Genomic DNA, 15650 nt, shown 5'->3' with positions numbered 1-15650 from the left:
GTTTGTTGAATTTAGGATTGTGTGTCACTGTGAGTGTTAATATGTTTTGAATATTAGCTCAGACTGTATTTATCAATACTTGTACAGGCTATTATCATCCAAATTTTTCGATCAGGTAAAGTTATTGGTTATGTTAGTTTAAGTATTTGAACCAATGATTCTAATTTAAATCTCTTTAGACATTATTTCGTCTGATTCCAAAAATTTTATTTTTAAAAATTAATTTCGAATTATTGCTCTAAAGATGTTCTGAAGAAGAGGTTACCTGTTAACAGTGATTCTTGAACCAAATTGTCACCTCGGGCTAGTCAAATTACAGAGAGATTTCGAACATGGATGCATAAATAATAATAGTATATTGTTAGTTTATTTTGAATTATTTTCTTCTTATGCATCCCAGTAACAGACAGACCTTCATCCTTCGTTAATGATACTGTTGTTTTCTTTTCCCTATCATTGCTGAACCTATCTTAGCCTCTAGATACCGTCAAGAACTCTACCCTCAATATAAAATGAATTCACACCACTTTTACTCTTAGAGATTCCTTCTGTTGTCAAATAAAATAAAATCATTGCTTTCCACTTCTTACATAGTACCCTACCTTGAGTTACATTTGGGCTAATGATTAACTTGGAATTCTCACAGCTTTCTACAAGGGTTGGAACCAACAGGCAATCTTGATAGTTGCCTTTTCGACAAGCGATCAAAAAACTAAAAAATAAAACTGCTTTAAATATAAGAAAGTTTAAGTTCCAGCATCTGGATTCATACCCAGGATCAAGGCGTGGGAATCTAATATGCTAACCACTCCGCTAATCCCTTTCCTTTGGCGGAAAACCTCCGGGTGCCAATGACTTCAGATGTTGACGCGCCTTTAAAAAAAATTGAAGGAGAAGAAAAACAGGCCGTTGTACAATCTGAACAGGATTTCTGAGCTAACTAAGCCGAACCTGTGGACATGAGGGGATTCATCTTGAATTATAGAGCAGGCATGTGCAACGTATGTGTACGAGGAGACCTAAGGCCAGGAAACGAATATCACATCAAATCGCGGGCCGGATTTGGTATATATATTTATAATAATAAAATTGAATGTGAACTGATATCCATCATTTTTAAGGTTCTTATAATTATTTCTATTGTATAATAATAATAATAATGTGTGTTAATTATATTCAATAACGATACAAAATAATATTAAAGAATAAAGAACAGAAAACTAAGAAAAACCACACAATGCATGGACATTATGTCCGTCTGCAGAGGTTGACCTCACTTACAAAAATTATATACAAATATTTTTCATCTATTTCTATTGTATATATATTTTATAATAATTAGCAAAAAATATATATACATATAAAATTTATATTGAATATAAGTTAAAATATCTTTGTTTCTGAAACCCCTGTTTAGTAACATTTGAACATTTTTTTAAGGGCCCTAAATCACATCGAGGGCCGTGTGTTGCACATACCTCTTATAGAGCATTCTCTTTATGCTGAAAACGTTTCTTCTTAAATTTTAATCTTTGTAAGTATGCACCCTGCTGTAAGGAAGAATAGAGAGGTAAACTGCCACTTGGAGCAAAGAAAACACATAGGGAATTTACGCGTTTAATCTCCTTTAATCAATTAATAAGAAAACTTTTCACTAAGTCACATTACCGTACTAATTACAGCCCTTCAAAGAAAATCGTAATTTCTAATTTAACGTTACTATTAGTATTAATTTTCCGGCTTAAAAGTAAATATTATTAACAAAAAAGCTTTACTCTATATGACTTCAACTGAGAGTGTTTTGTTAAGTTGGCAGTTGTTTTAACAGCGCTAAGAAGTAGCACAATAACTTTATATCAAAGGAAGTGTATATAGAAGACGTGGTAAGGTATTATATTGTATTCTTGTTGTACAAGAGAATCTATGTAGAGGGTGTCCTGGGTAAGGTAGCGATCAATCATAATGCACGAACGATAGAAGTAAAGGAGACAAGCCGATTACTGTAGACATTTCAAAGGATGTCTACTGAGTGGAGGGGTGCGCAGGGGGACTTTCAATGCTGCTGATAAAGGTATTGTGAGATGGTGTATTTGTACGAACAGCGCTGAAGAGCCAACCAGTATTACCTGCAGAATTTCTTTCAATAACAGTGTACATTCACCAAGACTCACTCTTTAAAACTCATAATGCAACTTACCTGCTCTATGATGGAGGCAGAGTGGAAAATTACCTTCACTATCATTGCCTAAATTTGCTTTCTGTGAGTCCTACTTTACCTTACGCTTTTTTTCCTTGTTGAAGGTACCTCTTTTTCATTCTAGGTATACACCTATTTCAACCTTATGTCAAAATACTGGTAACTCCAACGATACGGTAAATTGGTAATTGGTAAAAAGGAAAAAGTGCATCCAGGTGAAATTAGTTATGGAAGAAAGAGCGCATTATAAAAGTTTTAACGCATCACAACTTTACCTTCCACCATTTAAATGGAACTAATAACTGCAGTAAATTTTATTCATACCAAAATTTGGTAAAAAGATGAAGCGTTTTCTTCTCTTTGCCACTAAAATGTAATGTTATGCTCAGTTTCTAAATTGCAAAGAAATAGTTTTAGAAACTCATTGTGTGTTTCACTTCATATTTACATTTATATTGTACACATAACTACCAATATTGTACATATTATAACTACTATAACGGAGGTTCACGTGACTAAAACTTATCAAAGGTCGACTAGTAAAAATACAAAGGTTTGTTACTAAAAGAGTGGACAAAAAGTCAATTCTCATTTGTGAATATCAGGCCTCACTTCTACCTGTTTGATATTAGTCTAAACTTTTTTTTACCCGCAAATTCAAACATCTACTGCGTGGAACATCATTCAGCGTTACCAAAAAGAAAAAAGAATTGTTTCAACCCCACAAAAAGGCCGTCCTCAACTGCTCTCTGAGAGAGAGCAGCGTTATATATTAAAAGAATTAAAAAAGATCACCGACTTAGTGCTCCAAAACTTCAATGTGAAATTTTTGACATGTTCAGAGAGCAAAAAAGGAGCAGAAACAGTTCGGAGAGTGCTAAGAAAACTCGACTATCATGGTAGAGTAGCCTGGAAGAATCCTTTTGTCAGTAAGATAAATAAAGATAAGAGAGTGAAATTTGCCGAAAAATATTTTAATGAAAATAGTGAATTTTGGAATGATATACTCTAGCGATGAATCAAAATTTAATATTTTTTAGCCAGATGGAAGGGATATGGTCTGGAGGAAAGCGAATGCTGAACTCGAAAAGAAGAATTTACAGCCAACTTTAAAGGGTTTTAAAGCTGCACCTCCGGGTGGTGGTGGGTCAGTTCTGGTTTGGGGCTGGATGTCCGCATCAGGATTTGGAGAATTAGTGTTTATTGATGGAATGATGCACAAAATGGTTTATAGTAATATATTAAAATATAATTTGAAAAAAGTGCCCAAACATTTGGTGTTTTAGGGTCTTCTAAATTCTACCAAGATAACGACCCCAAACCTACGGCTTGGGTGATACGTCAGTGACTGTTATACAATTGCCCAAAAGTATTCCAAACCTCTCCGCAGTCACCAGATCTTAATCCCATTGAACATTTATGGCAATATTTAGCCAGTGCTTTAAGAAAAACGAATAATATCTAACAAAAATGAATTAAAACTATGTTTCCTGGAAGAATAGGAAAAAAACACCACCTGAATTAACCAAAAACTTGTTTCACCTATGCCTGATCGTTTGAGGGCTATTGTAAGTCAAAAAGCAATTATTAAATTATTACCAACCAAATATTAAATAGTAGGAGATTTTAAATATTGAACATTTAAACTCTAGCACTTCTGGTGTCCCAATATTTTTGAGAGCCTTATTTTACACTTTTTCAAAAAGTGCTACCTAACAGTTTGGAATTTCATCGATTTATACTTATATATAATTTGTACAGATGTTGCTAATGTAATTTAAAAAAAAAAAAAATTCTAAACTTTTGTATGTTGTTTTCATTTTCTTTTTAAATCATTTTGTAATAGGTGTCCCAATATTAATGGGAGTCACTGTATGTATTAGATAAAACATGAATTAGTTAGTTGACCTACTTGTGAAACATGTTTTCACGAAAATAAATGTTTAATAAGTTATAAATTTCACAATGCTGACCAAACTGTTTTATGTAGTGACATCAATAATGAGATAACAAAAATTCCAATCTTTTAATTGTTTTATTAGGACACGTTTTCTCGTCACGAAATTGTCCTGAGTAGGAATGGTCATCATCTCTTTTTTAAATATATTTTTATTGAATTTCTAAATTGTTTAATATTTTGCAATTATTAAATTTATATGTTTTTTACGATCTTCGTTTTCACGATTTATCGTAATCATGAAAACTTGTAGAATTTCTGTGAACATCATAAATGACAAGAAATCTCTAGCCTGACAGAAAAAAGTAATTCATGTATGGTACTGATAATTATTTACTACAAAAATATTGATAGATGACACTGGCACTAATAATTACATTTTTTTTTATCTAAATTGAATCACTCGTTTAATATGAGAAGACCGTGGTGTCACAAATAAATATTTTGAAATGAATACGACAATTTAAATGTTTTCTCCAGGTTTGACTTGTTAAAACTTCAGTTCAGATACACATCGAGTTTCAAAAATTTTTCGTTTAAAAATCATTTTTATAATTTTAATTATAATCCGGTTTCTCAATGGAGATAAAAGATAGCGTTCATGGACTAGGTAACAATAACCATCAAGATATTTTGAAAGTTAATCAATCATCGATTGTATTTACATAACACGAACCTTATCTTTGCTAGGGAGAATCCCTTAGGAGGTAATTTTTTGTACACAAATATTGATATTTAGGTCAGGAAGGGCCTCCTGTTGAAAGGTCATCGCTCAGAAACCTTCCGGACCCTACTAGTTCTATCTAGCTTGCTTACTTACCCTTGCCTAACAGCCTCCCGGGACAACAGCTGTATGACGATATACGAAATAATGGAAGAGGGTCCGGACTTAACCTCCATTCACCATATCCCCATCGGAGTGCTGTTACTTACTACTTCTGCAGATCTCTGGAGCGGTGATTCACGCGCATGTACGACCACAATGTGCGATCTCACCGCCTGCTTAATAATACGCTCCAATGAATCCGAACATTGCATTCCACCACATACTTTCATTACTAATTGCAACTGGCTAAATCATTAATCACTTTATATGGAGAGTTGTGGAAAATATAAAGTTTACCGACTGAGGGTCCAGTCTAGCACCAATATCAACCCAGTGATTAATATATTTGGGTTTCAATAATAGGTTTTTAAAATTATTAAAGTTTCCAGCTGTTAATATTTCGAATAATGCGAGAGTGTGGAACTTTATATTCAAAATGGAAAAGCTATGAATTAAAGCACCATCATATCATTTTAGGTCGTTGGAGAAGCGAGCTAACAAAGAGAAACAATGCAGAAACGAGAGAACACTAAGCTAAGTAGTCTAAATAATTTATGGGCTTTACAGTAGTTCACCAATTATAATCTCTTGAGCCCAAAGAAATGAGAATACTTAAAGATGTTCCACTGCATAACCTACATATTGCACACAACAGGTATTTGGGGAAATCGTCTAAGGGATTGAGTGGTGACCAGTGATGAGCTGAAAGCTTGCTACTGCTACGACTCTTGACAGGTCCTACGTTAGTCGTTTCGTTTGCACAACCCAACATTCGTCCTTCCGGTGCCTTCGTAGTTCCTCAAGAAAACTTTACAAATGAAAATCTGAATACACAGACAGATTGTACAGTTAATTCTAGAACACAGCAAAAGCCCGTCACTGCTGGTGCTGGTACTCTTCGATAGAACTCTCTTATAGAATACGAAGGAAGGTGTTAAGAAGTTTCCGTGGACGTTGTATCAAGAACTTAGAGTGATTTCGGGATTGGTGGATGTGGACAGGGCGTGATGGGTAGCTAAGTTCTTGCGGAAGTTAAGGAACCAAGAGTGGATTTTCTCGGTAATGAAGAGGATATTGAGATTTCTGTGGTCATTTAAATGGAGTCATATTAAAGAGCGTTAGCAATAAGGAGAAGGACTTGTGATTGAAAGGACTTGAAGATATCGAAGGGTTTCGAGAAGACCTATTGGTCGAAATTATGGATTCAGGGTTCAGCAATGTTTTGTTCAATTAGTTTGGTTTGTACGTTATGAATTTTAATGTTTTGAATTAAAAAAAACATAACAAAACAAAAAACCCTAAATTAATTGAAAGATAGGTAGGATCTTTCCTGATTCAATTTACAAATCCAAACTAAGTGAAGCGTTTAAAAAATGAGGGCAGTACTTAACAATAGTATGAGATAAGGGTGTCATCTGGTGATATCCTTTAAAATTCAAGAAAGGGAGTATAACAGATACGGGTAACTAACAAACCAAGTGGAAAAATGTCAGATGCAGCCAGCGAGATATTGACAATGATGCACTTGTAACAGTCGGTGTAGCATCTGCCCTTCGACTGATAAGTGTAATAATTGATATTGCGCAAGAAATTGGTCTATCTACTGTTAGTTGGTTGTAGAAAATAAGGGGAAAATTAATTGAAGAATGAAATTGTGTTCAGACATTGTGTTCACTTAATTAATTATTTTATTTCTAAAGAAAAGACTGCTTTTATCGAATATTTTGTGTAGACTGTAGAGTCTAGTTTTGAGCTTTTTAAATTTAAATAGGATTTAAATAGAATAGGACCTACATTAAAGGTGTGGACCAAAGTTATCCTGAAAATTCTTGAATTCTCATAAATTTGATTGGCAAGCAGAATAACCTACAGAAAAATTAAAGTTATTACAAGGAAAAGTGAAGGTAATAAACGTGAGTGCAAGCCTGTTTAAAACAAGAATGATGAAGAAGGCAATGAAGAATGTCAATACAATTAAAGTCATAAGTTTGAAGAGGGAAGTAATACAAGGTGAAATCTTTAAGAATCTTAAGAGAACGAATTCTTTGTTTGAGATCTCATCGAGTGATTAGGAAGCAGGATGTTCAAAGGTGTCTGAAGTGGTTTCTTCAATTGATGAGAGATAAGAAAATGGTTTGTAAATATATACACGTACCTTCCAATCCTAACCAATGAATAGTGGACTATGATTAGCAAACATATTTCTAAGATCCAAGCATCCAAAGTACGGTACTTAAAAATAGTAGAAGATAAAATTAAGAGAGGCAGAGTTGATAATCTCAGATTAAGGTCGAATTTCGACATTGAAAATAATGAGCAAAACTGGCTGAGCTTACGCTTACACAAAGTAAAAAGTAAAGTAATGCTTTTCTTTCATGCTTTTTCATGCGTGCTTAACTTCCAACAACCAAATTAGGTGACGTGGACGGAGGCGATTAGCAAATATTCTTTACTCTACAAAGTTCTCGTGTAAATCATTGATCCAAATCCAACAGCTAGACCGGGAATCGAAGCCAGTATCACAGTCTATATTAGCTTTGATGGCCTCTCCTGTAACTGCTCGGCTACCTGATTGATGTTTTTCCAAGTCGTTTTGAAACAAAGAGAGGACCCAGATTAAAAGAGGAGTAAAGAAGTTAGAAAGTATCAAGATCGGAATCAAGGTCTCAGTCAAATAAACGACTCCTTTGGTTTGGTCCCCCCATGTGAAGATCTAAAACTTTTATTTGAAACATTTTTCCTTTTGTACATAAGGATTTTTTTTTTTTTTAATGGTCAATAACAGATTTTATCTTCACTTAGAGAATATACGAGGTGTGGCTATTGAATAACGAGACTGATGCTGCTACAGAAGAACTATGCATGCGCCAAATCCCAACGACTGACGGCTGTGCAGCTTAAGGCCTCTCTTTCGATTGCAGCGCCTCACGTGTTTGTAGAGAAATCTGCCTGACCGGAACCGTCGTTTGTGTAAGAGGTGTTTCAGTTTCGTTTTGCCGAAGACATGATACTACACATGTAGTAGAGCAACGAATTGTCGTGAAATTTCACATGAAACTTAATTAAAAGAAGTTTATGGCGATGAATATTAATCACGTGCGCGAGTTTTTGAGTGGTTCAAGCGTTTCCAAGATAGCTGAGAAGACGTCGATGATGATGACCGCTCGGGTCGCCCTTTTACGTCCAAAACGGATGAAAATATCGATTATAATCAATCAACATTACTACCGTGAGGTGCTTGCTCAACTCCGTGAAAGAGTAAGGAAAAAACGACCCGATTTGTAGAAGAACAAGTCATGGCTTCTTCATCAAGACAACGCGCCGGCTAATACTGCATTGACTGTCAAAACGTTTCTAGCCAAGTAAAACATCCCAGTTTTAGGTCATCCGCCTTATTCGCCTGACCTGGCCCCATGTGACTTTTAACTGTTCCCCAAAGTCAAATCTGCATTAAAAGGAACACGATTTGCAGTCCGTTGAAGCTGTGAAAGAAAAAGCGGCACGCGTCATGCAAGAGCTCACAGAAAAAAGACTTCCAGCACTGTTTCGAACGATGGTAAATTCGCATGGAGCGTTGTAGGGATAGTGGAGGGGTGTATATTGAAGGTGATAATAACTAAATATGTATAAATTTAAAATGAAATGTTTTATAGCAATAGTCTCGTTATTTAATAGCCACAACTCGTATATCAGTTACCCATAGTTCTGTAACTTTTATCTAAAATATTTTTTTTTGTAAAAATTAATTTAAGAAGGTTATTTTGGATGAGTGGGAATTGGCTGAGAGAAAAAAAAATTGTTCTTTGTAGTGTCAACGGAGTGTTCGAAAGATCATGTTCTGCAAGAAGTTTCCAACACAAAGTACGGTTCTTACTTTTGTTCTAGACTTAATTTCGTTTGGTGTTTCTGTTTATATTGATTTGTTTTCTATCCCACAGAAACATATTTATTCTTTAAGCACATTTTTCCTGCTTGACATCTCATATTTCCGTTGAAAGCAAAGTTAATATTTCCTGTTACAGAAGTGTAGAAAGTAATGAGGGATTATGAAAGTAATAAGTAGGAAATGACACAGTACAACAGGAATTCGGGAAATTCAAGTAAGCCACTTATGATTTAAAAATACAAAAAGCGGGAATGTTTAGTAACTATATCCGGGAAATCATATTTAATATTAATGCATACTTCAGTTGGCGAACTTCCTTTGAAATAATATAATGTTGTTAATTTTCTATAAAAATGTAAATACGAGTAGTTTTGTAAAATAATATAATTTGGAGAAAGTTAATGGTTTATTTCTATTCAATAATTAACATTTTAATTATTACTTTGATCTGTTTTAGCCTCAAAGGTGGGCGAACTTGACAAACATAGAGTTTTTTTCTCTCTCCTTTGTAGGTATGTGGTAGAATGCCGAACACGTTTTAAAATTGTCCAACGAATAAAAGTGTCCCTTATTTCTCTGTGTCTTGCAGTATTTACATTATGTACATGTGAACTAGACAGTTAAAAAGGTTTGTGAACCACCTGTGTATCCCCGTAGGTACTCTTTTCGTATATACAATTGGGTCAACCTTGTTAGGGCTGTTTTCCAGTTCCTCTTGCTCCTCTTTGCCCTTTCTGTCTTTTGTTTGAACAACATTTAAATAATCCTATGTTCCTTTAATAACGCACTGTTAACTACAAAACAACCACATGAAATGAAAAGCGCTTTCCCTACGCTTGTGAAAAGGTCATCTCCATGATTATTGTTTTCTAAGTTATATAATTTTATTTTCTTTTTTCCATAACAATAAATTTTATACAATGTGCTTTCAACATATTGTAGAAATATTGTCCGTACTTTTCAACGTTCCTTAGTTAGGCTTCGTAAGGTTAGATAGTTGGTACAATAATTGTTAAGTATATCAGCGTTTTGTTTGGTGGAGATTGTTGTTTGGAGCATTATCCTAATAAGCAATGCGGTACTTGTTTGTAGTACCATGTAATGCCTTGTATTGTCTTTATCGACGGTCTATGTATAATCCCAAGAACCTTAATCTTTCCGTATTGGGAAATTGGGTTGAAGTAGAAGGGAGCTACTACATCTCTGCGTAAAACAAAGAAGATAAAATTACTTTTGGTTTCATTTAAATTAATATTTCATTTATAAAATTATACTTCAAGATTAGCTACATTAATTTGGAAGGCTCTTCTAGTAACAACCGGGTCGGTGGTTACGAGTGAGGAATTTTGAGGAATGAGTGCATTTTTGAATTAAAAAAAAAAAATTAATAATATACACTCAACCCTACTAGTTTCTTTGATATATTATTTGATTTTACGTTTTTTAAATTTAGTTATTTTATTTACACAATTTTTCTATACCACAGTCTTAAAAAACGTCATAACCGTCGTAAAGAAAACTTTATAAACCGGATAAGTAGTGTAAGTTAGTAATTACCATGTGACACGTTGCTACTTGCTAAAACAAATCCAGGTTAATCACACTAATTACCAGACTACCTGCGTTACATTATTCATACTACCTTCCGGTGAGAATATGAGAAGGAATGTTAAGGATTTATACTCTGTAGGATTATTTTAGTAATGGTGGTAGTATAGGCAAGGGTGTCTCAACAATTGCGGCTTGCCACACGAACATGCAGCTTGCGAACAGTTATAATCCCTAGGCAAAATGCGCGTGGATCGCTTACGCCGTTTGAACATGTACCTTTCTGCACGTTCACATGTTGTGGCGCGCTCTATACATGTACGTATACATTATGTAGGTATGTAACAAACGCACGAAACCATACAACAAACTGCGGACGTCGTTAATGGACAAGTTTGCTCATGTCATTTACACTTATGAATAATGTAGAATGATGATATAGTAGCAGATCGATATTATTGTTACCTGTATACCAGTTACAGCTGTAGGAATAAATAATATTTCTAATCACTTTAATTAAATATTTGATGATATTGTTGGAATTTATTCATTTATTATTTATTTCTTTTATTGTCAACATATTTTTGGTTTCATCAACGAATTATGTCGTAAGCCAGTGGTTCTTAACCGGTGTTCCGCGAATATGGTCCAAGTGTTCCGCGAAATTTCAATTTTAAATGTATTGAATTTTAGAAACTTTGGAAAGATACGAAAACAAAAAATTGTTCCTTTTTTTTAATTTTAAGTTCTTGCTAAATACCGAATTTCAAATTATTTAATGTTAGTGTTCCAAGAGAAAAATATATACATATAATTGTGTTCCGCGTCTATGAAAAGGTTAAGAACCACTGATATAAATGGTTGAAAATTTTTTGGGTCATGAAATTCTGTAAAATTATGGCCGTTCTATATCTCCCACTGTGAACCACGTATTCGTATGAACTTTTGTTCTCTTGTACAGTTTGTTTTTCTCAATTATAAACTATAGTTATTTTGTGCACAGATCTATAAATGTAGAAGATATAAAGGGTTGAAAATATTTTGGGTCATGAAATTCTGTAAAATTATGGCCGTTCTATATCTCCCACTGTGAACCACGTATTCGTATGAACTTTTGTTCTCTTGTACAGTTTGTTTTTCTCAATTATAAACTATAGTTATTTTGTGCACAGATCTATAAATGTAGAAGATATAAAGGGTTGAAAATATTTTGGGTCATGAAATTCTGTAAAATTATGGCCGTTCTATATCTACCACTGTGAACCACGTATTCGTATGAACTTTTGTTCTCTTGTACAGTTTGTTTTTCTCAATTATAAACTATAGTTATTTTGTGCACAGATCTATAAATGTAGAAGATATAAACCACTGTCGTAAGCGAATTATTTTTAGGTATTATTTTTAAAACAAAAATGAATGTAAACTGCAATCCAATGATCTGTTAATTCCTGCTTGAACAAAACTAATGCTTGGTTTAACATTGATTTTACAAGGTAACTCGAAAAATAATATGAAAAAGAGAATATTTTTGTTGTCATTGTTATTGTGGAATTAAATTAATCTTATTTTGACGAATGAGGCATCTGAAAAAGAAAGAAATTATTGCTTCAAAGGGAATGGATTATCTATGCGGTTAGTGTATTGGATTCCCACTCGGATTTCCCGGGTTCGAATCCAGCTGCTGACCCTTAGTTTTTCTCTTCCTAGGAGCTTCTTACAGCTCGCTGTCTAGTGATGGAGAGTGTTGTCTGTAACGAGAGAACCCTGTCCGAAGGCTGGCAGTATACTGAAAAAGGCTCCGAGCGCCAATAACCTTAGATGTTGACGCACCTTAAATCATTGAAAAAAAAAAAATTATTGCTTCAAAATAATCGCTTCAATCTCTATTATTTTTTTCCAAGCTTTTGTCGATAGGAACAAAAATCATCTTCGAATCCTGGAAAAGTCACATGAAAAATGCTATCATCATTTCTTAGAGTAACAATTTTTGTATAGCCCAATTTAATAGGATTTCGATTTATTTCATTTATTCAGATCACCGTAATGATACCATCTTATACTTACTGATAATAATTATTGTTATTATTGTATATAATGTAATTATAATAAAATGATGTGAATTTTTTACAGGTTATAATAATTCAATTGTGACTTTTTGTCCTATGGCTTTCTTTCTGGGACATAATTGTGATGTTTCTGCCTGCCTTTATTGGAGAACAGCTCGTCTTCTGTGCTGTGAAACATAGTTTTCTGCATTGAAGTTTAAACACAAAAGTGGCAGAATTGATATATAACTAGGCTCACTTATTATAAATAAAAAAAAGTAATAATTCATTTTTGGTGATTTACTTCCCTCCTAAAAGAGGAAACTGCGTTCAGTAATGTTTCAGGAATTATGCACAATTATTAAGGTGAGTCTTTAACTTTCAATCAAACCTTTTCAATGCAACCTTTAAGTGGAAATCTATTCGTCTTCCTTTTTTAAAGATGAGTTCTCTGTTGATAAAAAGCATTTTGCTAAAGTCCTTTGTCTTTGGAATTGCTTAAAAATGCGCCCTAAATATAATATGCAATTCATAATTTTGGTATACTGACTAAGCATTTTCAACAAATGCATTATTTCAAATATGCATCAGTAACATTACATGTTACTACAAGCGATAAAGTCCCAAAGTGCACCAAGTATTAGTTAGGCGTAACTTTGTAACAACAGGCAGTAAAGAAAGAAAAAACTAAGTTTTTATTATAGAACTGTCAATTTGAAAACGCTGCTAAATTCAAAATTCATATTTTCTCTGCATGTTTAGATTATTTTTAAAAAAAAGATTCTTACGAATTGATGATCAGTTACATGAAAACCATTGTTATTTACGTTTTTTATTATAGAATAATCTTAAATGAAATTTGGCATTTTATTCCCGGATGGTGTAACAGTGCAATCGAAGGTCGCATTGCATTACAATTATTCATTCAGATCTTTTCTGCCAGATTCATGAATACTTTGTTTTTGGAGCTTCAGATTTATTTCTTTTTATTCTAATGGGATAGAGTGATCTATAGTGCTGCACGAGAAACGAGACAAATCTCGGTCTCGGTTTTTCAAATATTAATTTTTAGCTACAAAATTATAAAATTGTGTTCTTTATTAATAAATAATCATTACCGGTATTGAATTAATTATTAAAAGTTATGATTTTATTATATATGTTCAATATTACTACATCTATTTGACTTCGAATTACATAAGTCAAGTAAGCAAAGTAAAGTAATCGCCTATTTTTTCAGGCGGGGCTTAACGTCCAACTACCAATTAGGTGTCGTGGACGGAGGCGACTAGCAAACATATTTTACTGTAAATTTCTTCTACTAACCATTAAATAAAATCCAAGGCCTAAGACCGGTAATCGAACCCAGTACTGAGTGTACTCATTAGCTTCGCAGGTCTCGCACTATTTTCGTTTTTAAGATACTCTTTGCCCAAGCATTGATACATAAAAGAGCTTTTACTGAGTCAGAAGTCTTCTTCTATTGGTCATTATCATCGCAGCTTGCTAAAATAATCTTTCCGATGGCACTGAAGTTGCACAGATACTAAAAATATCTTTCGCCATTCTAGACAAATTTTTGAAGGAATTCTCAAGTGTTTTCCACCATTCTAAAATGTCAACGTCTACTGGTGCTTGGTCTAATTTGGTATAATTAATTATTTCTGTCTTCCATGCTTCGGTGATATTTGCTGATTTTTGAGCAAATGGTGCAAAAATATTGATGCAGTCGTCGTCGTCGTCAAAAGGTGAATCATCAGATTCTTTATCTTCACCAACAGCCATAACTAATGGGGCGGGAAGTTTGTTGGGAGGTGTATTTTTTATTTCACGAATCGACTTGTTATAGGAAGCAGATATGTTATTTGGGTCTTTCATTTGGCGCGTTTTTAACATCTTTTTGAAATTATAGTATATAAAGATATATAACAGTAATAGTAATATATGATGCATTGAAGTGTAAGTACATAGTTGTCTTCTTTTACACACATTTTCATTACACATATATAAAAATTAAAATAATTATTAGAAAATAATAACATTTTTTGAAAAGATTATTAATAGCAAACCACTTTTAATACTTAAACAAAAATTCAAAAAAACTGAGACCGAGACCGAGATATCTCGACGAGACCGAGACCGAGACCGAGATCGAGACTGCATAAAGTCTCGCCTCGTCTCGGTCTCGAGCAACACTAGTGATCTATATTTTTAAAAAAATATATTTTTTGCAATTTATTTGTTGAGATTCCTTACAAAATCATGTAATGTTAGAGGCTTCAAGGTTAGCTAATGTAGTGAAGGAACAGCAAGAAGGACAAGTTTGTAAAATCATACAGGAAGCGAATGATATTTCAAACATGAAGTTAATGTTATCAGCAAGTTGTAACGCCAACAGCCCTGTTTGATGCAGTTCCAATGATGGATGAACTGTGTTGATGATATCGCACTAATGACCTAGCCTTACTTCTCATCCTCTCGAGGGGGTACACACTCGGCAGCCCCTTGCTTACATCACACAACCGGTAACTTGATTACTGATATCGGCCCTCTGGTAACTCGCATCATTTCCTTGGTTGTTTCTTCAGAACATATTTAACTTACTTATAGCTCTCACTAATTAGCAAGTCCATTATTTTTTAGTAGTTAATTGTTTTTTTGGGACTTTTATTAACTTTTTGCCCCAAATATTTACCTACAAACCTGGCTCGACCCGCAGTACTATCTCTTGAAGGATGATTGGATGAAAAGACAATTGTAAGAAAGTCCTTTCATTTTGACTGAAATCATTTTACTTGTAGATTCAATGCTTAGAAAATTTAACTAGCATTACCTTCTAAGATATTTGTTTAACAGAAGACTTACCATAATATTTTATTTTATCGCAAACAGGTACATCTTCGAGAATTTGTCTAAAACAGAAATTAACACCTCCTACGCTATCTGCTTATAATTGAAGAGACCATATAAAGGTCCGATCACCATTTTTAGTTACTCTTATATTTGACAGCAGACTAACCTGGACTCTGGGCATAACACTGATATTAAGGCCTACCAAATTCTCAGACTGTTCTAATCTGTAATTGTCTAATTAACAGACGATCACCTGTTAAACCTTAATGCTCAAGACACTTGTATCCATCTATACTCAGACTATTACACTGATTTACACTTGCTCCTTATGAATGGCA

General features: G+C 33.8%; 1 long non-coding RNA gene across 1 annotated transcript in view; it reads left to right on the top strand.

Annotated features, from left to right (window-relative positions):
* The window catches only part of LOC141449745 (uncharacterized), a 50198-nt gene extending 37385 nt beyond the window's left edge, over nucleotides 1-12813 (top strand). Inside the window, exon 7 of the long non-coding RNA XR_012455667.1 lies at nucleotides 12545-12813. This is a non-coding gene — a long non-coding RNA (uncharacterized lncRNA). The remainder of the gene's footprint in view (nucleotides 1-12544) is intronic.
* Nucleotides 12814-15650: the final 2837 nt, after the last annotated feature.

Source organism: Rhodnius prolixus, unplaced genomic scaffold (assembly GCF_049639745.1).
Source record: "Rhodnius prolixus isolate KJV_2025 unplaced genomic scaffold, Rpr scaffold_2, whole genome shotgun sequence".
NCBI lineage: Eukaryota > Metazoa > Arthropoda > Insecta > Hemiptera > Reduviidae > Rhodnius > Rhodnius prolixus.
Note: the sequence above shows the minus strand (reverse complement) of the source record. Positions and strands in the feature narration are given on the sequence as shown.